Raw genomic sequence first — 24,467 nt, forward strand, 5'->3', positions numbered from 1 at the left:
TAACTCCAGTTGCCCTGTTGGTTACTATCATAATAAATGCCATGTTATTCAACCTCCTATTTTATTCCACTAACCAGGTGGGAAAAAATCCAGATATACACCATAAATCAGTGAACCCTAACATACTCAACAAAAAGACAGTAACAATTAGAGATACCTTTTTTTTTTTTTTTTTTTGAGATAGAGTCTGACCGTCGCCCAGGCTGGAGTGCAGTGGTATGACCTCAACTCACTGCAACCTCTACCTCCCGGGTTCAAGCAATCCTCCTGCCTCAGCCTCTCAAGTAGCTGGGATTACAGGCGCACACCACCACACCCAGCTAATTTATGTATTTTCAGTATAGACGGGGTTTCGCCATGTTGGTCAGGCTGGTCTCGAACTCCTGACCTCAGGTGATCTGCGTGCCTCAGCCTCCCAAAGTGCTGGGATTATAGGTAGGAGCTACCGTGCCTGGCAGAGACATCTTTTAACAACTGAATTTGAAATTAAATACAGTCCATGTATTTGGCTTCCAGGATTATTTAGCTGTGTGGTAAGAGAGGAACTACACTTGAAACCTATGCACTTTCGGGCCGTGAAACATTCTGAAATGTAATGCATGCTTTTTCCAAAAGAAGAACTAGAATGCTATCATTTCCCCTCATAGCCTGCCATCAAATAACAAAGTGAGAACAAGGTCCAGCTCATTTTGACTGTCAGCCTCTCAGCATGGTTCAAGTGTGTGCCAGGATACTGTACTCTTAAATGTAGCATAGGTCTGCAGATGAACCTAAAATACTCAACCCATTTCCTAAAGAAGGAAAAAACAGAAAGTTCAGCCACCATGCCTAGGATGCCTATAATAATCATTTTCTACCCCCAACCTGGAGTTCTCTCCAGCCCATTGCTTGCTACTCATTGCCATTTCATTTCCTAACATATTGTATTATCAATTTACAGTTTTTCACATTGTACATAAAATGCAAAACACATATTGCTTCCCCCTAAAACACATCTTCCCAATGTGCACTCATCTTTCAAACTAAAAATCCAATTCCCTCTGCAGCAGAAGACAACGATTCATAAACTTAGGAACAAGATAATTTGATTGCCAAAACCAAGTGTTTGTGAGTCTTGGATAGAAGCCTTGTTCTCTTTAATTTAGAGACCTAAAAAAACAATAATATGATAGAATAGCCACAAATGTATTTTGTACCTGGCAATATAAAGTAGGGATCAGGTTCCGTTTATTTACTCTTTCAGGTATCAGTTGCATTAGATCAGAGAAAGGTCTTTAGCTAACAAATGGTTATTCTTCGCAACTCAAGAAAACATGACATGTAAGGCCCAGCAAGGGAAAGATGACCAGTGGGCTTGACAGCTAAAGAAATCAACCAGAAAGGCAGGGCAAGAAGGGGTAGATTTCAGTAAATAGTCACTGACAAGAAATGGGAATGTGTCATTTACCGTCTAAAACAATTTCATAATGAAACTGTTCATAAAACTGAAAGAATTCTCCACTTCGTCTACCAAGTTCATATTTAACTCAATGAGAGTAAACTCTGATATAGCCAGATTCCCTTTAAGTAAAAAGAGTGTTTAATCAAAACTCTAAGTTGGCTAGAGTTCCTTCTAGCTCTGTATAAGCAGCTACCTCATCCTGTCTTTCTACACATGAGCGCATGCACACACACACATCGTGCTATCCTCTCCCTACTCAGTAGCCTCCAGGAATTGAAATGAAACCAGAATGTAAAACTTGACATTTTTCTCCAAAAAGTTGAGGGACCCTACATCAACAGAAATTACTCAGCTGAATTTTTATTCTTAGCCCCAATTCAAGCATGATCAACAGTGTGAGAGCATCTACAAGAAGCAACTCACCAACCCCTTTAAAGAAGAACTTCTCATGTTGCATCACATGAGTTTTCAAAAACAGAAAGCAGTTGAAGCCACTGGTTACCCTATGAGTAAAAGCAAAACATTTCTTTTGCAGGGGGTGAAAATCACTGTCTTATGCATTATTTTTAAGTAGCAATCATTGAGCATTAGTACCTACATAAACTTTAGAAATAAACCACTGTTCCTCACTGCTAGGGAAGAGGGTAAGAGTCTAAGAGCTGCTACTCTGTCTATGATGCCACCAACTTCTTTTGTAGCAAGAATAGCTCCTTTGGGGTTAGCCATATTTTCAGGAAATGCCTGAGTCATTGTAACTGATGGAGAACAAAGGTGAGATGAAACTCTCTGGTCTTTATCTTTTGCTGTCCTATTTTCATCTGCTTATGATTTAAAGGGTGAAACTACAGTCTTCTCCAGCAACAGAAGGCCTTCCTAATTCTGATGGCCCTAAGTCAGGCTCTTGTCTCTTTGTCCACCTTCGTCTCCCTCCACATCCTATCAGTCTTCCCTTATGCTATGCTGAAAAGCTTGCCACTCCCTAGCTCTCTGAACACATCATGTGGATTGCTACCCTGACGTGTCTCTTCGGTACATTCATCCTAACTCCTACTCGCCCTGAAGGCGGAGGCGTGTCACCTTTAGGGTGTTTTTTTCTGATAACGCTTTTCAGGCTTGCTTAGTTCTCATTAAAATTACTGTGTACATTTGTTATCACTGCACTTACATTATTCAACAGTTATCTCTGTATGTTTATTCCCTACTAGCTTGTGTACTCTGAGGTGAAAAACCACATTTTATCCATCTCTTTTTTTTCCTTCAGAGTTAAACTCAGTACCTAGTTTTATAAATGTTTACTGAATGAGAAAACATGGAAATGAGTAAATAATTTATAGGTAATCAGAGAACAGAGGTAGGGAAAACAGAACAAGCAAGGACCCTAATATATGATCAGATATTTTCATTTAGGGACATAGATGAACTAGCTACAACTTAACCATTCTTTTCTGCATATGAAAGCTTTAATTTATGTTCATATTTTTTCCTGAATCAGGTCCTTAATATACTAACCAGTAAAGAAATAGAGGTGAATAACCCAAATTACTGGGAAGAAAAAATATAGGCTATCTTTTAAAATAAACGTATTTTGGAATAATTTTAGATTTACAGAAAAGTTGCAAAGATAGTACAGAGAGTTCCATTTACCCTTCACCCAGTTTCCCCTAATGTTAACACCTTACATAACCAAGGTGCATTTGTCATAAATAAGAAAGTAACATTGGCACATTATTATTAATAAAACACCAGTCTTTATCAGATTTCACTGGTTTTCCACTAATGTCCTTTTTCTGTTCCAGGAGCACCACAATTCAGAATACCATATTCTATTTAGTGTGTGGTTTTCAAAATAAAATATTGACTCAATTTTGAATAAGAAAAATGGCTTCAAAAAGTGACTAAACATCTCGGCCATTCTTCCCATTTTTTTCCTCCCACATGTGATGGATGAGCCGGCCCCCTCTTTTCCTGGTCTCGGCCAAGAAGAGCACAGCAGGGAAAGTCCTCTTCACTGGCTGTCATAGCTGTTCCCTCATGTGGGATGAGAATATTTCAATCAGGTCAGCACACAGTTTCCAAAGAAAAGAAACTGAGGTAGATTAGAGATCATTGCAAATATAACAACCAGCAATAAAGAGCATCCTGAGTTGGTGTTTCAAAAGGGTCACAGGTGGATTGAACGTTCTCAAATATTCTTCAAGAGCCTTTTGTCCTGAAGCCTAGCTTGCTGCCATGGGTTAGAAAAAAAAGAGCTGCAGGAGGAGACCGTGAGGATGGGAAGAGTCTCTGCTGCTGTCAAAGCCTAGTCAGACAGGCAGGGCCCGGGGAAAAGGAACAAAGACGCCAGGAGAGAGTCTGATTGCAGCCAAAGGACCTGTTAAGGTGCACAGGCATTAAAAACAGAAAATAAGGAGATCGTTTGCTGCTAATTTCTGTGTTCCCAGGCCTTATAGGATAGAGAGTGGTATATTTAGGAAGAGGTGGTAAACTAAGCACTTTGGAAAGTTTGAAAGCAGACACCATGCAGAGACTATTTTGAAGGCAAAGAAAAGCTGACCATTTTGCTTGATGATCAAGAGAGGATTTTATTCCAGGTAGAACAGTCACTTAAGGCCAATCAGGGTACCTGAACAGGCACTGTGAGTGTAGGCCCTCTAAGGTACCTTCCTGGCATTGTCAACCCTGCTTGGTTTTAGAAATGTGCAACTCTAAGGAAAGTGAAGAAAATCCTGAAGGAAGCCTGGGGGAAGTTGCAGATGATGAAAGTTATGAAAGTCATGGCAAAAAATCTGGACCAACTCATCTGTAGATAAAAAGCCAAGGGAAGACTTTAGATAACATGCTTTAAGACTTGGAAAAGCTCAAACTCAAGGGCTGGGAGACAGCCATTTTGCAGTGAGGACAGAGTGAAAGAAAACATGTCTTGCTGCAGCCTGAGAGATTTAAGTCAGACATTTTCTGACCAAGACAGTAAAGGTTATCAGGCACAGGATTCGGTTTCTGAAGCAGGTCGTAAACTCCCATGTCCTAAGTGTTCTCTCAAATTCCCTTCATTTGGGGGCATATTTAAATGGAAGTAAGCTGGTATTTTAGATATTTCCCCATTTTCTTTAATTCAGATGCAAAGGTGACAAAGTAAAGGATTTAAGATTTTTTTTTTTAAGAAAGGGAACAGGTGTTATGCTTGAAAAATATTAATTGGATAAATTTAGGAAAAAAAAACTTTAGGTAAGTTTTTACCATTGACAATTTATCCCTGGATACATACACACACACGTACATACATACACATACATACACACACACACACACACACACATATATATTCTTTATTTATTTCAAAAAACAAAAAACAAAAAAAAACGAGGCCTGACACAGTGGCTCACACCTGTATTCTGAGCACCTTGGGAGGCCAAGGTGGGCGGATCACCTGAGGTCAGGAGTTCAAGACCAGCCTGACCAACATGGCAAAACCCCGTTTCTATTAAAAATACAAAAAAAAAAACAGCCGGGCATAATGGTGGGCGCCTGTAATCCCAGTTACTAGGGAGGCTGAGGCAGAAAGAATTGCTTGAACCCGGGAGATGGAAGTTGCAGTGAGCCGAGATCACACCACTGCACTCCAGCCTGGGTGACACAGAGAGACTCTGTCTTAGGGAGAAGAAAACAAAAAACAAAAAACGGGATACAGGTGCAGAACGTGCAGGCTTGTTACACAGGTATACATGTGCAATAGTGGTTTGCTGCACCTATTGACCCACCCTCCAAGTTCCTTCCCCTCACTCCCCAGCCCCCAGCAGGCCCTGGTGTGTGTTGTTCCCCACTCTGTGTTCATGTGTTCTCAATGTTCAACTCCCACTTGTGAGTGAAAACATGCGGTGTTTGGTTTTCTGTTCCTGTGTTAGTTTGCTGAGGATGATAGCTTCCAGCTTCATCCATGTCCCTGCAAGGGACATTATCTCATTCCCTTTTATGACTGCATAGTATTCCATGGTGGAAATGTACCACATTCTCTTTATCCAGTCTATCATTGATGGGCATTTGGGTTGGTTCCATGTCTTTGCTATTGTAAATGGTGCTGCAATAAACATACATGTGCATGTGTCTTTAATAGTAGAATGATTTATTTATTTATTTATTTTGGGGGGGCTATATATACCCAGCAATGGGATTGCTGGGTCAAATGGTATTTCTGGTTCTAGATCCTTGAGGAATCACCATACTGTCTTCCACAATGGTTGAACTAGTTTACATTCCCACCAATGGTGTAAAAGCGTTCCTCTTTCTCCACAGCCTCACCAGCATCTATTGTTTCCTGACTTTTTAATAGTCGCCATTCTGACTGGCATGAGATGGTATCTCACTGTGGTTTTGATTTGCATCTCTCTGATGACCAGTGATGTTATGCTTTTTTATTCATATGTTTGTGGGCCACGTAAATGTCTCCTTCTGAGAAGTGCCTGTTCATATCCTTTGCCCACTTTTTCATGGGGTTGTTTTTTTCTGGTAAATATGTTTAAGTTCCATGTAAATTCTGGATATTAGCCCTCTGTCAGATGGGTAGATTGCAACAATTTTCTCCCATTCTGTAGGTTGCCTGTTCACTCTGATGATAGTTTCTTTTGCTGTGCAGAAGCTCTTTAGTTAGATCTCATTTGTCAATTTTGACTTTTGTTGCAACTGTTTTTGGTGTGTTTGTCATGAAGTTTTTGCCCATGCCTATGTCCTGAATGGAATTGCCTAGGTTTTCTTCTACGGTTTTTATGGTATGGCCATTTTCACAATATTGATTCTTCCTATACATGAGGATGGAATTTTTTCCATTTGTTTGTGTTCTGTCTTATTTCCTTAAGCAGTAGTTTGTAGTTCTCCTTGAAGAGGTTCTTCACATCCCTTGTTAGCTGTATTCCTAGGTATTTTATTCTCTTTGCAGTGATTGTGAATGGGAGTTCATTCATGATTTGGCTCTCTGCTTGCCTATTGTTGGTGTAAAGGAATGCCTGTGATTTCTGCACACTGATTTTGTATCCCAAGACTTTGCTGAAGTGCTTATCAGTTCGAGGAGTTTTGGGGCTGAGGTGATGGGGTTTTCTACATATTAAATCAAGCCGTCTGTGAACAGACACAACTTGACTTCCCCTCTTCCTATTTGAATACCCTTTCTTTCTCTTGCCTGATTGCCCTGGCCAGAACTTCAAATACTATGTTGAATAAGAGTGGTAAGAGGGGGCATCCTTGTCTTGTACTGGTTTTCAAAGGGAATACTTACAGCTTTTGTCCATTCAGTGTGATATTGGCTGTGGGTTTGTTATAAATAGCTCTTATGATTTTGAGATGTGTTCCGTCAATGACTTGCGTATGTTGAACCAGCCTTGCATCCCAGGGATGAAGCCAACTTGATCATGGTGGATAAATTTTTTAATGTGGGGCTGGATTTGGTTTGCCAGTATTTTATTGAGGATTTTCACATTGATGTTCATCAGGGGTATTGGCCTGAAGTTTTCTTTTTTTGTTATACTTCTTCCTGGTTTTGGTATCAGGATAATGCTGGCTTCATAAAATGAGTTAGGGAAGAGTCCCTCTTTTTCGATTGTTTGGAATAGTTTCAGAAGAAATGGTACCAGCTCTTCCTTGTATTTCTAGTAGAATTCAGCTGTGAATCTGTCTGGTCCTGGGCTTTTTTTGGTAGGCTATTCATTACTCAATTTCAGAGCTTGTTGTTGGTCTATTCAGGGATTTGACCTCTTCCTGGTTTAATCTTGGTAGGGTGTATGCGTCCAGGAATTCATCCATTTCTTCTAGATTTTCTAGTTTATTTGTGTAGAGGTGATTATAGTATTCTCTGATGGTAGTTTGTATTTCTTGGGGTCAGTGGGGATATCCCCTTTATCATTTTTTATTGTGCCTATTTGATTCTTCTCTCTCTTTTTCTTTATTAGTCTAGCTAGCAATTTATTTGTTAATTTTTTCAAAAAACCAGCTCCTGGATTCGGTGATTTTTTGGAGGGTTTTTCATGCCTCTATTTCTTTCAACCCTTCTCTGATCTCTGTTATTTCTCACCTTCTACTAGCTTCTGGATTAGCTTGCTCTTGCCTCTCTAGCTCTTTCAATTGTGATGTTAGGGTGTTGATGTGAGATCTTTCTAGCTTTCTTATATGGACATTTAGTGCTATACATTTCCCTCTTAACACTGCTTTAGCTGTGTCCCAGAGATTCTAGTATGTTGTCTCTTTGTTCTCATTGGTTTCAAAGAACTTCTTGATTTCTGCCTTAATTTCATTATTTACCCAGGAGTCATTCAGGAGGAGGTTGTTCAATTTCCATGTAATTGTGTGGTTTTGAGTGAGTTTCTTAATCCTGAGCTCTAATTTGATTGCACTGTGGTCTGAGAAACTGCTTTTTATGATTTCAGTTCTTTTGCATTTGCTGAAGTGTTTTACTTCCAATTATGTGGTCAATTTTAGAATAAGTGCCAGGTGGCACTGAGAAGAATATATATTCTGTTGATTTGGGGTAGAGAGTTCTGCAGATATCTACTAGGTCCACTTGATCCAGAGCTGAGCTCAAGTCCTGAATATCCTTGTCAATTTTCTGTCTTGTTGATCTGTCTAACACTGACAGTGGGGTGTTAAAGTCTCCCACTATTATTGTGTGGAAGTCTAAGCCTGTTTGTAGGTCTCTAAGAACTTGTTTTATGAATCTGGGTGCTCCTGTACTGGGTGCATATATATTTAGAATAGTTAGCTCTTCTTATTGAATTGTTCCCTTTACCATTACGTAATGCCCTTCTTTGTCTTTTTTGATCTTTGTTGGTTTAAAGTCTGTTTTGTCAGAGACTAGAATAGAATTGCAATCCCTGCTTTTTTTTTTTTTTTTTGCTTTCCATTTGATTGGTAAATTTTTCTCCATCCTTTTATTTTGAGCTTTACATGTCTTTGCATGTAAGATGGGTCTCCTGAATACAGCACACCAATGGGTCTTGACTCTATCCAATTTGCCCGTCTGTGTCTTAATTGGGGCATTTAGTCCATTTACATTTAAGGTTAGTATTGCTATGTGTGAATTTGATCCTGTCATCATGATGCTATTTGGTTGTTTTGCACAATAGTTGATGCAGTTTCTTCATAATGCCATTGGTCTTTATATTTTGGTGTGTTTTTGCAGTGCCTGGGACTGGTTTTTCCTTTCCATATTTAGTGCTTCTTTCAGGAACTCTTACAGGGCAGGCCTGGGAGTAACAAAATCCCTCAGCATTTGCTTGTCTGAAAAGGATTTTATTTCTCCTTTGCTTATGAAGCTTAGTTTGGCTGGATATGAAATTCTGGGTTTAAAATTCTTTTAAGAATATTGAATAGGCTGGGCATGCTGGCTCAGGCCTGTAATCCCAGCACTTTGGGAGACCGAGGCAGGTGGATCATGAGGTCAGGAGATCGAGACCGTCCTGGCTAACATGGTGAAAATCCGTCTCTACTAAAAAATACAAAAAATTAGCTAGGCATGGTGGCAGGCGCCTGTTGTCCCAGCTACTTGGGAGGCTGAGGCAGCAGAATGGCATGAGCCCGGGAGGTGGAGCTTGCAGTGAGCCGAGATGGCACCACTGCACTCCAGCCTGGGCAATACAGCGAGACTCCACCTCAAAAAAAAAAAAAAGAATATTGAATATTGGCCCTCAGTCTCTTCTGGCTTATAGAGTTTCTGCTAAGAGATCCACTGTTAGTCTGATAGGCTTCCCTTTGCAGGTGACCTGGCCTTACTCTCTGGCTGCCCTTTACAGTTTTTCCTTCATTTCAACCTTGGAGAATCTGATGATTATGTGTCTTGGGGTTGATCTTCTCATGGAGTATCTTATGTTCTCTGTATTTCCTGAATTTGCACATTGGCCTGTCTTGCTAGGTTGGGGAAGTTATCCTGGATAATGTCCTGAAGTGTGTATTCCAGCTTGTTTCCAACCTCTCTGTCCACTTCTGGTATCCCAATCAATCGTAGGTTTGGTCTTTTTATGAATTCCCGTATTTCTTGGAGGCTTTGTTCATTCCTTTTCATTCTCTCTGTTCTTGTCTGCATGTCTTATTTCAGTAAGGTGGTCTTCAAATTCTGATATCCTTTTTTCCACTTGGTCGATTCAGCTGTTGATACTTGTGTACGCTTTACGAAGTTCTCATGCTGTGTTTTTCAGCTCCGTCAGGTAATTTATGTTCCTCTAAACTGGTTATCCTAGTTAGCAGTTCCTCTTAACTTTCATCAAGGTTCTTAGCCTCTTTACATCGGGTTAGAACATACTCTTTTAGCTCAGTGTAGTTTTTTATTACCCATCCTCTGAAGCCTACTTCTGTCAATTCATCCATGTGACTCTCTGTCCATTTTGTGCCCTTGATGGAGAGACGCTGCGATCATTTGGAAGAGAAGATGCACTCTTGCCTTTTGGGTTTTCAGCATTTTTTCATTGATTCTTTCTCATCTTTGTGAGTGTGTCTGGTTTTGGTCTCTGAGGCTGCTGACCCTTGGATGGGTTTTTTGTGGGGACCTTCTTTTTGTTGTTGTTGATGCTGTTGTTGTTGCTTTCTGCTTGTTTTTCTTTCAATAGTCATGTCTCTCTTCTGCAGGGCTGCTGCAGTTTCGGGGGGTTCACTTCAGGCCCTATTCATCTGATTCACTCCCATGCCTGGAGATATCACTCAAGGAGGCTGGAGAACAGCAAAGATGGGTGCCTGCTTCTCCTTCTTCTGGGACCTCAAGAGGCACCAACCTGATGTCAGTAGGATCCCTCCTGTATAGGGTGTCTGACAACCCCTGCTGGAGGGTCTCACCCAGTTGGGTGGCACAGGAAGCAGGACCCATTTAACAAAGCACTTTGTCCCTTGGCGGAGAGGGTGTGCTTTGCTGGGGGAAACCCACTCATCTGGGCTTCCCAGGTTCCTCAGAACTACCAGGAGGAGAGGCTAAGTCTGCTGGTCCACAAAGACTGTGGCCACCCCTCCCCCTAGGGGCTCAGGCCCAGGGAGATCCGGATTCTGTCCCTAAACCTCTGTCTGGAGTTATTAGAGCTCCTGCAGGGAAGCTCCACCCAATGAGGAAGGACGGGTCAGGGTTAGGTCTGAAGAGGCACTGGCCGCAAACTACCACAGCTGGTGTGTTGGACTGCGGGGACAAGTCTTGGGACCAAGCCGTCCAGCCTCCCTGGCTCCAGCAGGGGAAAAGTGCAGCTTGGAGCTATAGAAATGGGTGCCGCCCTTCCCCCGTACAGGGAGCTCAGCATGTTAGGCAGTTGTGAGTCCCAATGCAGGCTGCTGTCCCTCCCGCAAGGAGCTCAAACAGCTTAGATAGCAGGCAGCCACAGCTGGTGCTGGCTGCCCCTCCCCCGTGAGGGTTCCCTAGGCTTAAGCAGACTCCAGCTGAGAGGCTGCAAGAATGTGCAGGTGGCCGGGCGGTGGCTCCCGCCTGGAATCCCAGCACTTTGGGAGGCTGAGGCAGGTGGATCGCCTGAGGTCAGGAGTTCGAGACCAGCCTGGCCAACATAGTGAAACCCCATCTCTACTAAAAAATACAAAAAATTAGCTGAGCATGGTGGCAGGTGCCTGTAATCCCAGCTACTCAGGAAACTGAGGCAGGAGAATCTCTTGAACCTGAGAGGCAGAGGTTGCAGTGAGCTGAGATTGCCCCATTGCACTCCAGCTTGGGCAACAAGAGTGAAGCTCCGTCTCAAAAAAAAAAAAAAAAGAATGTACACATTCTGGGGTTGAGACGCTGGGCCCTGGTGGCTCGAGTGGCGAGTGGGATCTTCTGATCCATGGGCTGCACAGTTATGTGGAAAAAGCACAGTTTCTCCCGGGGGATAGTGCACTCACTCACCACCTCCCTTGGCCGGGGGGTGGGGGTTCCCCGACCCTGTGGCTTTCAGCCGGGCGGCCGCACCACACTGTTCTTCCTTCTCTCCTGGTCACACCAGCCCTCTAGTCAACTTTGATGAGAGAACCTGGATACCCTGGTTGCCAGTGAAGGATTCACATGCTTATTATGGGTTTTTTCCATGGGAGCCTCTAAAAGCCGCTGCTTCTAATCAGCCATCTTGGTCCCGCCTCATTCCTGGATCCTTTCTCGAGGTTTTCAGGCCTCTTTAAATGATTATATACTGTTATCTCCTTTTTAAAGCATAAAATTAGAGACTTAGGTCCTCTTGTGCATGATTTCCTGATAAAACCCCTCTCTTTGTTACAGAGAAAACAAATACATGAGATATCAAAAAAGATATAAATTGCACCAGTTTACTCTGTATTTATATAAACACTTGGAAGAATGAAAGTGCTTGAGGCATAAAATTACTCATGTCTATTTTAAAAGGTTTCCATTTGTGAAAAAAAAAAAGAGAGAATGTCTTATAGTGAAAGTATCACCCATTTTAAAATAGTCGACTAAAAAATGTTAAATCTTATCTTGATTACAAATTGCTGAAAGGAAGGAATTATGCATATTTATATTGATATAAAGACTGTGAAGTACTTAATGATCACTCACACAGAAAGCCAAAATATTGAAACTACGTACAATACCTGACTGCAGAGCCACAAGAGGAAACATCAGACTACTATTCTGGTGCAAAGCAAAGCTTTTTAAACTATGGGTTTAGAACAGTGGTTCCCAGCTGGAGGCAATTTTGTTTCCCCAAGGGACATTCACAATGTCCAGAGACATTTTTCATTCTCACAGTTGGGAGGAGGAGTTGGTACTGACATCTGGTGGGTAGAAGCCAGGAATGGTACAAAACATCCTACAATGCACAGCACAGGTCTCCCTGACCAATCATTATCTGGTCGGAAATGTCAGTGGTGCCAAAGTTCAGACACTGGTATAGAACCACTAGATCTCCTTAATATGCAGTTTGTTTTCTCAAAATTAAATGGATATATTTAGAAACATGGTTGTGTTTTTCTCATTAACAAGAAACTATTTACCAACCAAACAAATATAGCTTTCCTTTAAAACAAATGCTTAAATAAGAAGACAGCTAGGATGTGGGGGTATTAGTACAATGTTAAACAATATGTATGAGCTGAGTTTGGGTCATATGCCCCTTGAATATCATATCCCTGCTATGAAAGAATGAAATCATAATGGATGAAAAGATGACTGCCAATTTGGAAGGCATTGGGAAAACTCAAGCAAAACCTGTTTGGCTTTCAGTATAATCGCTGTATAAGACAGGTTCTGGAGTATAAGGAATATAAAACGAACACCTGGAAGGACTCTGAGGTGAGCTCAGGTCTGGAGATGTGGGTTAATAAAGCATACTGCCACACAGCATTGTGGACTAAATAAGGCAATCCACATAAAGAGCTCAGCCCAGGGCAAACCCAGTAAATGTTCAAAAATATATTTGCTACAATGAGGAGGAGGATGATGAATACCAAATACATACAAGAAGATTTCTGTCCAGGCACAGTGGCTCACACCTGTAATCTCAGCACTCTGGGAGGCTGAGGCAGGTGGATCACCTGAGGTCAGGAGTTCGAGACCAGCCTGGCCAACATAGTGAAACCCTGTCTCTACTAAAAATACAAAATTAGCCAGGCATGGTGGCAGGTGCCTGTAATCCCAACTACTTGGGAGGCTGAGGCAGAAGAATCACTTGAACCCAGGATGTGGAAGTTGCAGTGAGCTGAGATCGTACCACTGCACTCCAGCCTGGGCGATAGAGTGAGACTCCGTCTCAAAAAAAAAAAAAAAAAAAAAAAAAAAAAAAAAGAACATTTCTGGAAATGAACACTGTAGTTTACCCCTAAACTTCTCGCCTCCATATGCTTTGGCTATGCACTGCTAGAAAGGCATTAAGGAGAAAGTTGGCTGGAAACCCCAATGCACTGACAACTTAAGGAGGTCTTTTGTCTTATCTCCCCCTCTCAATATGGCAGAAACAAATGTTTTGAAACAAAAGTGAAAAGGGCTGGGGGGAAAAGGGTGCTACCGAGTTCCACATTAAGATACAACAGCCACCCTCAACCATATGTACTGGTTTGTTATCTGCCAAAATATGTAGTTGGCCATTATGAAGGCATTGCCCATGCTTTCAAGTCACCACAAAGCATATATTAATATTTATTTTTTCATTACAGTAGTCATTCAGCATTGATTGAAGTCTGTTATATCATTTGCTCAGTCAATAAGTATGTACTAAGCATTCAACTACAGGTAGGACACCAGGGGAGTTGCAAAGATCTGTACAACATTGTCTTTCCTCCCAAATTGCTTACAATCATGTAAAAAGAACGGTTAATCTGTGGTTAGCAAGAGACAAATCTGGGTGGCTCTGGAGACTCATTTCCTTCCCTCATTTGCTAGCTTAGCAGAAAGCTGGCTCAGCTAAACAAATGAACAAAAAAATAGGCTGATACCAACCACTGGGCTCCAGGGGCTTTCCCTCTCCAGTAAGGGCACTTCCCTCATCAGAGAGCCTCCACTGTTACATAAGCACATAGATGCTCCCTGCCTACTGACCCTATAAATAGTACAGCATTAGCTACCAGAGCTGTGGCTATGGTGCATACAGATATCCATGCCTAGCCTAGGATGCAGGTTGAGAGTTCAAGGGATTGTGTGCGCACTGCTACATGGCTGCTTATGAATTCTCCTCCAAATCAAACCTACATTATATCTGCACTGTGTAGCATTAGCACTGCATGCAAGCAAACCCTTGCACATAGGCAGAACTGACAAAGGCAGCACGTCCAGAGATGCAGATATCATGTTCACTATATCAACATTCCGACTTCATACAGATTTTATAAAATTTTAAATGTTTCCATTTGTATAGTACAAATGTGGATAATCATTCACTGAAAGTTTTCCTAAATCAAAAGGCATGTAGGAGGGCTGAATGAAATCTCTGTTCCCTGAAGTTCTGTAAGATATGGAAGGTGTGATTTCACCCAGAGCCAACCATAGGGGCAAGCTCTCTTTAGGATTGAGCCTTGAACCTTGACCAGGGGAGCCTCAGGAGGTGTGCTTCAAAGGAGAGATCATGTTCAGTTCTACATTGACCTGGGGCTATACTAAGTTAGGCTTTCTGGGAATTCTCTCTAATGGTCCAAGTTTTGCCAAAGAGAGATGGTCTGAAATGCATGAGGATTGTCTTCTCTTCTGCTTTTACTTTTCTTTTCTTTGAGTGAGACCTTGTCTCACTCATTCACCCAGGCTGGAGTACTGCGGCACAATCATAGCTCACCGCAGCCTCATATTCCTGGGCTCAAGTGATCCCCTGGCCTTGGCCTCCCAGAATGTTGGGATTACAGATGTGAGCCACCACGCCCAGCCTGTATGAGGATTCTGAAGGCAAAACATGCTTTCCAAGCTACAGGCAGGCTTATATCCCTCATTACAGCCATCACCACCCATGCCAGTCACTTCCAGGGTGAGATTATCAAGGCAAGAGAGGTCTAAGATGCAAAATGTAAGAAGGCACTCCCACCTCACTCTTAAGGGGGCATTCCCCCTCAGGATCCTTCCTGCAAGTACAGGTTGTGGCTTGAATAGTCCAGAGAGGGAGCGCCTCCTCAAATGTCTACCTTAGGCTCCTCACTGCCTCACCATACTCTCAGCCCTGTTCACCTCTCATTTTTTTCCTCCCTCCCACCTTGACACCCCCCTTAATTTGTACATCATTCCTCCATGTACACTTTTAAGAACCAGGATCTAGCCATGCCTAAAGAAATCATTAAGACCAGATCTACCTTAAAAGAGGTACAACTTAAGTGCAAGTTTGGAAAACAAACAACAAAACCTGAATTATTTCCTCACACAAAAACTAGAATACATCTTGGAAAGTTCAGACAAAACTCAATTCCTAAATAGCTCATTTTTCTTCCTATCCATGACAACCACAAAAGCCAGCTATAAAGCCATTTGACAATGGTTGTGATTTCCAAGTTAAATGCCTTACAATTAGCTCATCCTATATGTTTGTTAATCCTATTATGGCAACCCAATAAGTGTAACACCAATTTAGAAATTATTAGAATGTGTTTCCTTTGTAAATAGAAATAGAACAACTATAAAATGATTTCATTTTATGTTTATTTTTTACTTTACCAGTCTAGCAACTTTTCTTCTTCTTTTTTTTTTTTTTTTTGAGACAGGGTCTTGCTCTGTTGTTCACGATGAGGTACAGTGGTATAATCTTGGCTCACTGCAACCTCGACCTCTTGGGCTCAAGTGATCCTCCTGCCTCAGTCTCTTGAGTAGCTGGGACTACAAGCACGTGCCACCACATCTGGTTCATTTTTGCACCTTTTTTTTTTTTTTTTTTGTAGAGACGGGGTCTTGCTATGTTACCCTGGCTAGTCCTGGCCTCAAGCAATCCTCCCACCTTGTCCTCCCAAAGTGCTGGGGTTACAGGCATGACCACCATGCCAGGCCCAGTCTACAGTCTTTGTAGTTACCTCAGCATGTATCAGTCTAATGTAATTTGTAATTTGGTTCTCTCTTTACCAAAGAAGAATTTCTCTCTAAACATGCAACCATGCTTTGTGATCAGGATCACAACTGACAAGTAAGACAGAGCTAAGTGGCAAGGTTATAATGCATCTTCGGGATTTTGAGAGCTGCCTTAGAATCCTTAGCTTTTCCCATCTTAAAACTTACTTGAGTTCGGGCGCAGTGATTCACGCCTGTAATCCCAGCACTTTGGGAGGCCAAAGCGGGCGGATCACGAGGTCAGAAGATCGAGACCATCCTGGCTAACACAGTGAAACCCCGTCTCCACTAAAAATACAAAAAGAAATTAGCCAGGCACGGCGGCGGGCGCCTGTAGTCCCAGCTACCAGAGAGGCCGAGGCAGGAGAATGGCGTGAACCTGGGAGGCGGAGCTTGTAGTGAGCCAAGATCGCGCTACTGCACTCCAGCCTGGGCGACAGAGCGAGACTCTGTCTCAAAAAAAAAAAAAAAAAAAAAAAACCTTACTTGATTGGTTTAGGAATTTGAAAGCTTCACAAACATCATCCCATGAAAACAAGCCATAATTTCATCATCTAAAAAATGATGACAGCTGCAAATGCCAAATAATGAATATCAAATGGTGAACCTTGGTTTAAAACAACACGAATGGTAGCAGATGAGCCACACTAATCTAGTCATGCATCGCTGACTTTTCTTCATCTAAGAGTTTATTACTTACCTATTGCTGCTGTAAGAATGACCACAGACTTAATGGCTTAAGCCAACACAAGTTTAATATTTTATAGTTCTGGATATCAGAAGTCCAAAATGGATCTCGCTGTCCTAAAATCAAGGTGCCGGCAGGACTGTGTTCCTTCTGGAGGCTCTAAGGGAGGAGCTGTTTCCTGGCCTTTTCTGGCTTCTAAAGCCAGCCACCTCCCTTGGCTCATATGCCCCTTCCTCCATATTTGATATGGTTTGGCTCCGTTTCCCTACCCAAATTTCATGTTGAATTGTAATTCCCAGTGTTGGGGGAAGGTTCTGGTGGAGGGTGATTGGATTATGGGGCTGATTTTTCCCTTGCTGTTCTCGTGATAGTGAGTTCTCACTAGATCTGGTTGTTGAAAAGCGTGTGGCACTTCCACCTTTGCTCTCTCTCTCCTGCTCCGCCATGGTTAAGATGTGCCTGCTTCCCCTTCACCTTCTGCCATGAGTCTAAGTTTCCTGAGACCTCCCAGCCATGCTTCCTGTAGGCCTTCAGAACTGTGAGTCAATTAAACCTCTTTTCTTCATAAATTACCCAGTCTCTGGTAGTTCTTTATAGCAGTGTGAGAATGGACTAATACAATATTCAAAAAAGTAATGTCAGACTGATTCATCCTCACAATGCCATCTCTCTTGTTTTTTCTCTTCTGTCTCCCTCTTCCACTCACAAGAACCCAGGTGATTACATAAGACTCACCAGGATAATAATGTACAATCTTCCCATCTCAAGGTCAGCTGATAAGTAACTTTACCTTTTTATTTATTTTATTTTTTGAGATGGAGGTCTCCCTCTATTGCCCAGTTGGAGTCAATGATGTGATTACAGCTCATTGCAGCCTCATCCTCCTGGGCTCAAGGGATCTTCTCACCTCTGCATCCTGAGTAGCTGGGACTATAGGTGTGTGCTGCCATGGCTAGCTAATTTTATAATTTTTTGTAGGGATGGGGTCTTGCTGTGTTGCCCAGGCTGGTCTCAAACTCCTGGCCTCAAGTGATCCTTCTGGCTCCACCTCCCAAAGTGCTGGGATTAAAAGTGTGAACTATGATACCCAGTTAATAAGCAACTTTAACTCCCCTTTGTCATGAAACCCAACATATTCACAGATTCCAGGGATTAGTATGTGGACATCTTTGGGCAGCCATTGTTCTGCCCAGCATGAGGAGTTTAGATGAAATCTGCCCTGTGTGAGGCAGGGGCTTATATGATTCATGACATTTCCGGTGTCAGACCTTTGGCATGTATAGTCTGGAGTTTTCTGACAATCAGAACTTTCCAAAAGATATTTACCGAGACAGTTGTAGTTTGTGGACTCCAGCAACTGGTAAAAATCACAAATCCTGTTTTCATTCTATTATTTTTTAGACCTTTTGAATTGTGCAAGTCAGTTTCATAAAATATTGAGTTGATTCCTAAAAGACCAAATGTAGTCAATACCCAGGGTTTGTTGATTTTGCCTACTGCAAAATAACCTCAAGTTGGAATCTCTCCACATGCATATTTGTGAATCTATGAGGATTGCCAGCTTGTCTTAAGGAACTGTGTTCAGTCCCTGCCCAGCTGTGCAATGCCCAGAACTCTGAAGAAACAGCAAGGCTGGGCTCGTTGCGGACCTGTCTGAATGGGTGTGAGACAACAGGTGGAACCATGGTGAAACAGACAGCACAAGAAAGTATTTCAGGTAAGCATTATTTTAAGAAATAATAACAACTATGCTCAACCAAACAAAAGCAACTGCAGGTCAGTTAGCCTCCAGGCTATGTGGTGGCTCCTCCTCCTAGCTATTGCTTCTATTCTGAAACTGGCTCCAACACCTAAACTCCTGAGGACTCCACTACTTTGCTTTTAGACCTCACCTCATTTGCCCTCTCAATTCCATAGGACAGGCTATCCTTAAACACTCTGCCATCCCATCTTGGTCTTTATTTATGTACTGGATCTCTCACCTACTAGCTTGGCTTTCAACACATTGCTGTCTAGACCTGAACTTCTGTGCTTTGCTCCCCAGTCTTGACAGCAGGCCCATGACCCTGTGTGGCCCCTTGCTATATGCACATGGCTTGCTGTTGTAGCAGCTAGGTGCAGGGAGCCGGAGGAAGCCTGGTTGGAGGCCCAGATGGCATCTAGCTGACATTCCATTCTTCAAGTACAAAATACCAGTCTTGGCCAGACAATTTCAGACTGACCTACAGAATTCTAATGGGAAATATTTTTGCTAAGCATCAGCCAATAACATCTCATTTACAAAATGGAAGAAGAACCATAAGACTATGGCAACTTATGGAAGAAGAACCATAAGGCTAAGGAACTTGGATTCTATTCCCAACCCTCTTGCAGATTGGCTGGGTAACCCTAGGAAAGTTCCTCACCTCTAAAAAATTGATCTGTTTCCTCATGAGTAAAATGTGTAAGACTGGGAAATTGTTTCCTGATTTCATGGACCCAACACTAAGTAAAGTAAAATTAAAGCAAGGTAATACTTTCACATACTCAGGCAGTATGTTATAATTCTGTAATTTCTAGTAATTCTCCATGAGTTTCCATCTCCTCTCCATTCAGAGGGACTGGTTTTTAAATGTGACTCTATGATACATTATATACATACAGAGATACATAGATACATGCATACATACATGCACACATACATATGTGTGTGTAATCTATTCTGAAATCTCTTAAAGTAGATTATGGATAATTGATTCTGGAATCTCTTCGATTGCAGCTATTACTACTATATAATTTATATTGCTACTATACAATATAATTTGTATTATATATATATAATAATATATGGAGGGATCTTCTCACCTCTGCATACTGAGTAGCTGGGACTATAGGTGTGTGCCATCATGCCTGCTGTAGTATATACATATAATTGCATCATATAATATGTATATATTACACCACCACAGAGAAAAGTTGTAACATGATGGAGGTGAATTACTTAAATTAGGAATCCCTAGGAAACATTCTCAATCCCTGGATGAATAAGAGAAGTTCTGGAATATATTTACTTTAGAAAGTTATAGGAAGTTTCAGAACAGATTCTACTTTCTGGAATGCCAGACTGGCATTATTTCAACATAGGGTGTTTATAACACATATGATATCTGTTTTTCATCCTTCAGAATTCCAAGGCAACTCCTTTTTGGAAGAGAGTTGAGGTATGGTAAGGATAGGTACCCTTTACACATTGTGACAATGATTCTATTGTTTCTTTTTCTATTGTTTCTTCATGCAATGCCTCCAGATAAAACTTTCTGACCTATTTAAACAGAGCTGATAATTCCATTCTTATCACCTCTATTATGAAATGGATCACATTTTTATTGTACTTAATTGTTTATTCCTCTGCCTCTCCCACTTATCTGTGATCTCTTTAGGAATATTCACTGGATTTTATTCTTCTTTGTATCCCCAGCACCCACTGGAGTACCTGGCACACAAAAGCCATTCAACAGTGGTTAGTGAACAAATGACTTAATTAATTGTTAAGAAAAGTTACCTGCACTTTAAGCTACTTGAAGCATTTCTATTATTTTCTGATTTTATAGCAGAGAATGAGCAGTAGAAGAATACAGCTATTAGCTAACACATTTTGTATTATTTGGTAGTCACATATCAGAAATAATTCCTTTATATTTGGATGATGTACGTCCCAATTTCATTTGAACATTTGAAACAATTTCTGAGCGTCCTTTAAAAGTAAGGTTCTGGCCGGGCGGGGTGGCTCACACCTGTAATCCCAGCACTTTGGGAGGCCGAGGCGGGCGGATCACGAGGTCAGGAGATTGAGACCATCCTGGCTAACATGGTGAAACCCCGTCTCTACTAAAAAATACAGAAAATTAGCCAGGCGTGGTGGTTGGCACCTGTAGTCCCAGCTATTCGGGAGGCTGAGGCAGGAGAATGGCATGAACCCGGGAGGCAGAGCTTGCAGTGAGCCGAGATCGTACCACTGCACTCCAGCCTGGGGAACAGAGTGAGACTCCGTTTCAAAAAAAAAAAAAAAGTAAGGTCCTAAAGTTGAAGTACCACGATTTTGAAACTGTCTTTCTATGGGTACCAAACCTACAGAGCTGCATTTAAAATCCTATCAAGTTAATGTTTTTGCTGATGAATGAATTACATATGTCACTTATAGGAAAACATCTATGATTTTGGAATCAAGTACATTAGCAATCCATGGTACCTGGAAGAGTATTCAATTTTGTTTGGCAACTGTGCCTATTTCTTCTGAATTCAAAGGAGCAGGGTGGATAGGTTGTTTGTAGGATTTGCGAACATCCAAATTTAAGAATAGAAAAGAGGAACAGGGAGGGGGTGGGGAGGCTAGGGTGGAATTCCAGGGGAGGGACCTTGGAGGCTGGTGTAGCAGGCAATAGCAAGGTGGTTGAGAAGGGTAACATTTGGAACATACCGTGAAGAGAGGACTGACAGGATTTGCTGATGGATTGGATGTAGGATGTGAGAAAGAGAGTTAAACCTGAACCCAAGGTGTCTGACCCAAGCAGCTGGAAGAATCGAGATACCACTTGCTGGGATGGGAAAGACCACAGGAAAAGCAGGTAAACCCAGATCTGGACATGATTCATTTGTTTGCCTATTATGCAACCAAATGGAGATATTGAGTAGGCAGCTGGAATTCAGGAGATAGGTTAGGGCCAAAGTTATAATTTGGGAGGAACATTAGAATACATTGGATATTTAAAGCCTCAAGGATGGATGAGATAAATAAAAGAATGTATACAGATAGAAAGAGAAGACATTGAAGTATTGAGTGCTGGGTCTCCAAAATCTAGCAGTCAGAAGATGAGGAATCAGTATAGGTATCTGAGAACTAGTTGCCAAAAAAGCCAGAGGAAAACCAAGAGTGTGTGTAGCCTTGAAGACAAGTGAAGAAAAGTAAAGAAGAATGATCAGTTGTCTCAAATACTACTCATAAGGCAAGCAAGGTCATGGGCCACAGCAATATGGAAGTCATTGGCAACCCTGACAAGAACAGGTTCACCAGATTATGGGGGCAAAAGCTTGATTGGAGTGGACTCAATAAAGGGTGAAGAGACGTAGAAGGCAGGGAGTAGAAAAACTCTGAAATGGAATTTTGCTCTAAAAAGCAGAGTCTCTTAAATGAAGGTCCCCAAAAAATCTATGGATAGAATTCAGAGAGCTCAGGGATTTTGATGGAAAAAAAATTACATCTTTATTTTGACTCCTCCCTGATGTAGCATTTTCTTCAACTAATAATATAATAGCAGCATCTCTTACTTCGTAGCCTACAGAAACTGTGGATATTTTCATATTACATTATAGTTGTTACAAACATCTCAAAACATCATGCTCATTACTATTTCAAATGTATAGTAATTACTGTACCCATCACTAGGTTTCGTGTGACTGTGCTCTTCTGCTCTACAAGTGCTCTGATAGAAGGAAACTTCTTATACCGAAGAGTGACAGGTTTTGGAATCAGAGACCTTGATTTAAATCCTTGACTGCTACTTACTAACTTTGCCTTTGGGTGTCTAATTCTCTAAGCCTCAGTTTCTTCATTTGTAACATGCTACCATATCACAACAGTGGAAAGTTATTTTGATCAGTATATTCCAATATCCTGTGTTTCTTTTTTAGTCTTATGTTTCACTTTAAGCACTTTAAAACACTATTCTGAGAAGGCGTCCATGGCTTCACCAGACCGTTGAAGGTCTTCATGGCACAAAAAAGTTAGGAATTTTTTTGGAAATGTTTCTGAAAATTTAAGACAGAAATGGATAGGAGAAGGAGAAAGAAACATCCACAGAGGATTTTCTAACATGAGAGAAATAAAAGAATATTTGTATTGCAGATGAGAGTGATTCAGTAGAGAGAAGGGAAATTGGTGATGCAGGAGTAGGGAAAACTGCTAAAGCATTGCTCTTGAGTAGGCACAAGGAGATGAATCTAAAACAGGAGGGGAGAGGCTGGGCTAAGATAGGTATGTGGGCCATTCGTGCAGTTATAGGAGAGAAGGCAGAGAATATGGGCAGAGCCACTCGCTGGGAACATGTGGTAGAAAGACCCTATGTGGACTCTATTCTGATTGCTCCCATAATAAGAAGCAAGGTCATCAGCTGAGAGTGAGGACGGGGGAAGAGGTGCTGGAGTTTGGGGAAAGAGCAGAAGGTATGAATGAATTGGTTGTCTAGAAAAGCAGGACAGTGAATGGACTGGTGAGGGGTAACACAACTGGTGACTGGAAACTCACTTGAGATGAATGATCACGAGCTGCAGGTGAGTCAGCGCGACTGTGTGCTTCACCCAAGTCTTATCCAGCTGCAGCGACGCAGGTGCTGAGTAGGCGGAGGGTTGGATGTAACCACAGTTGTGCAAGTGAAGACAAAGCAAGAGAACAGCAAGACTGCAAAGAGCGGCTGATGGGCTGGAAAATAAAAAGCTCTGGCACAGTAGTGGTGAGCTTGATCAAACAGATTTATTTCTGCTTTTTGCTTTTCCCCTCACTCCTGCTTTCTTGAGAGTCAAACATAAGAAAAAGGAAAATCTCTGGGCAGGCAGCAACAGAAACAGAAAGGCCACAGAATGGAGAGGCAGGAAGGGGCTGTGAGTAAGCACAAGCTGGAGCTGGGTATGAGGCAGCAGAAGCAGCAGCAGACTTGGTTATGTGAAGGGCTGCACATCAGAGAGAAGCTCCATCAGCTCCGGCTGCTCAGGGCATGGCGGAGAATCTGGTTCCTGAGGCTGCTTTGAACTCTAAGTATGAACAGCTACCTGTTTCTATTAAAGAGTATAAAAGCAAATGATAGCCATATATTGCCTAATTTTAAGAGAATACCTTTCTATTACTGAATGACTGTCAACTTACAAACACGAGCTTTTGACCAGTTTGATGCTCCCTTTTATAGCACTTTCTACACTTTGTGTTAAATTGTAGATACTTGAATATTAAATAGAAGTGTCTGAATAACTCTAATGTAACAGAACCAAAAGCAGACCCAAGGAGGCAAGGACCATGCCTCATTTATTCCTGTGCCTCCTAGGACATCCCTTTGTGTTTGGTAGGCAGTCCATGAAGGGACGGGTGTGATAACTCTCAAGGGATTATGCCCTGATTGTATCTCACCAATTTCTACCTCCTTGGGAAACCGCGTTGCCCAAGTGGTCAGAAAGATAGTTGCAAAATCAAGTTATGGATATGCAATCTCTGTGCTTCATTTGGTAAATAGTTCCAAACAAATGAACAAAAAGGCTGGGCGCAGTGACTTACGCTTTTAATTCTAGCACTTTGAGAGGCCAAGGCAGGCGCATCACTTTGAGCTCAGGAGTTTGGACCAGCCTGGGCAACATGTTGAAATCCCGACTCTACAAAAATGCAAAACTTAGCAGGCCATGGTGGTATGTGCCAGTGGTCCCAGCTGAGGCTGGATAATTGCTTGAACTTGGGAGGCAGAGGTTGCAATGAGCTGAGATCGTGCTACTGCACTCCAGCCCCGATGACAGAGTGAGACCCTGTCTCAAAAACAAAAAAAAAAAACATAATGCAGATGGACTCACTCACTATACTGTCTGAACTCAACAAATAGTTCTTCACTTTCTGCCTCTTTTCAGCAAGCTGGCTGTGGTCTCTAACTCCTGGGGATTCTGCTGAAGATATTGCATTCCAACCCAGAATTTTGGCTACCTACTGTCATTCCATCTAAAGGCTGAAAAGCCATCACAGTGCTTACATAACTCTACTCAGTCCTCCTACTCAGGGGGAAGCAAGGAGAAATGGAACCAAGAGGAGACAGTATCCTCTAACTTCCAGAAGATCAGGAAAAGTATCTGTAACTTCAAAAAAAAAAAAT

General features: G+C 41.9%; 1 protein-coding gene across 6 annotated transcripts in view; it reads right to left on the minus strand.

The window, feature by feature from the left end:
• CACNB4 (calcium voltage-gated channel auxiliary subunit beta 4) overlaps nucleotides 1-24,467 on the minus strand; it is a 268,392-nt gene that overhangs the window by 72,544 nt on the left and 171,381 nt on the right.

The sequence above is a fragment of the Macaca mulatta genome, chromosome 12, assembly GCF_049350105.2.
Source record: "Macaca mulatta isolate MMU2019108-1 chromosome 12, T2T-MMU8v2.0, whole genome shotgun sequence".
Lineage (NCBI taxonomy): Eukaryota > Metazoa > Chordata > Mammalia > Primates > Cercopithecidae > Macaca > Macaca mulatta.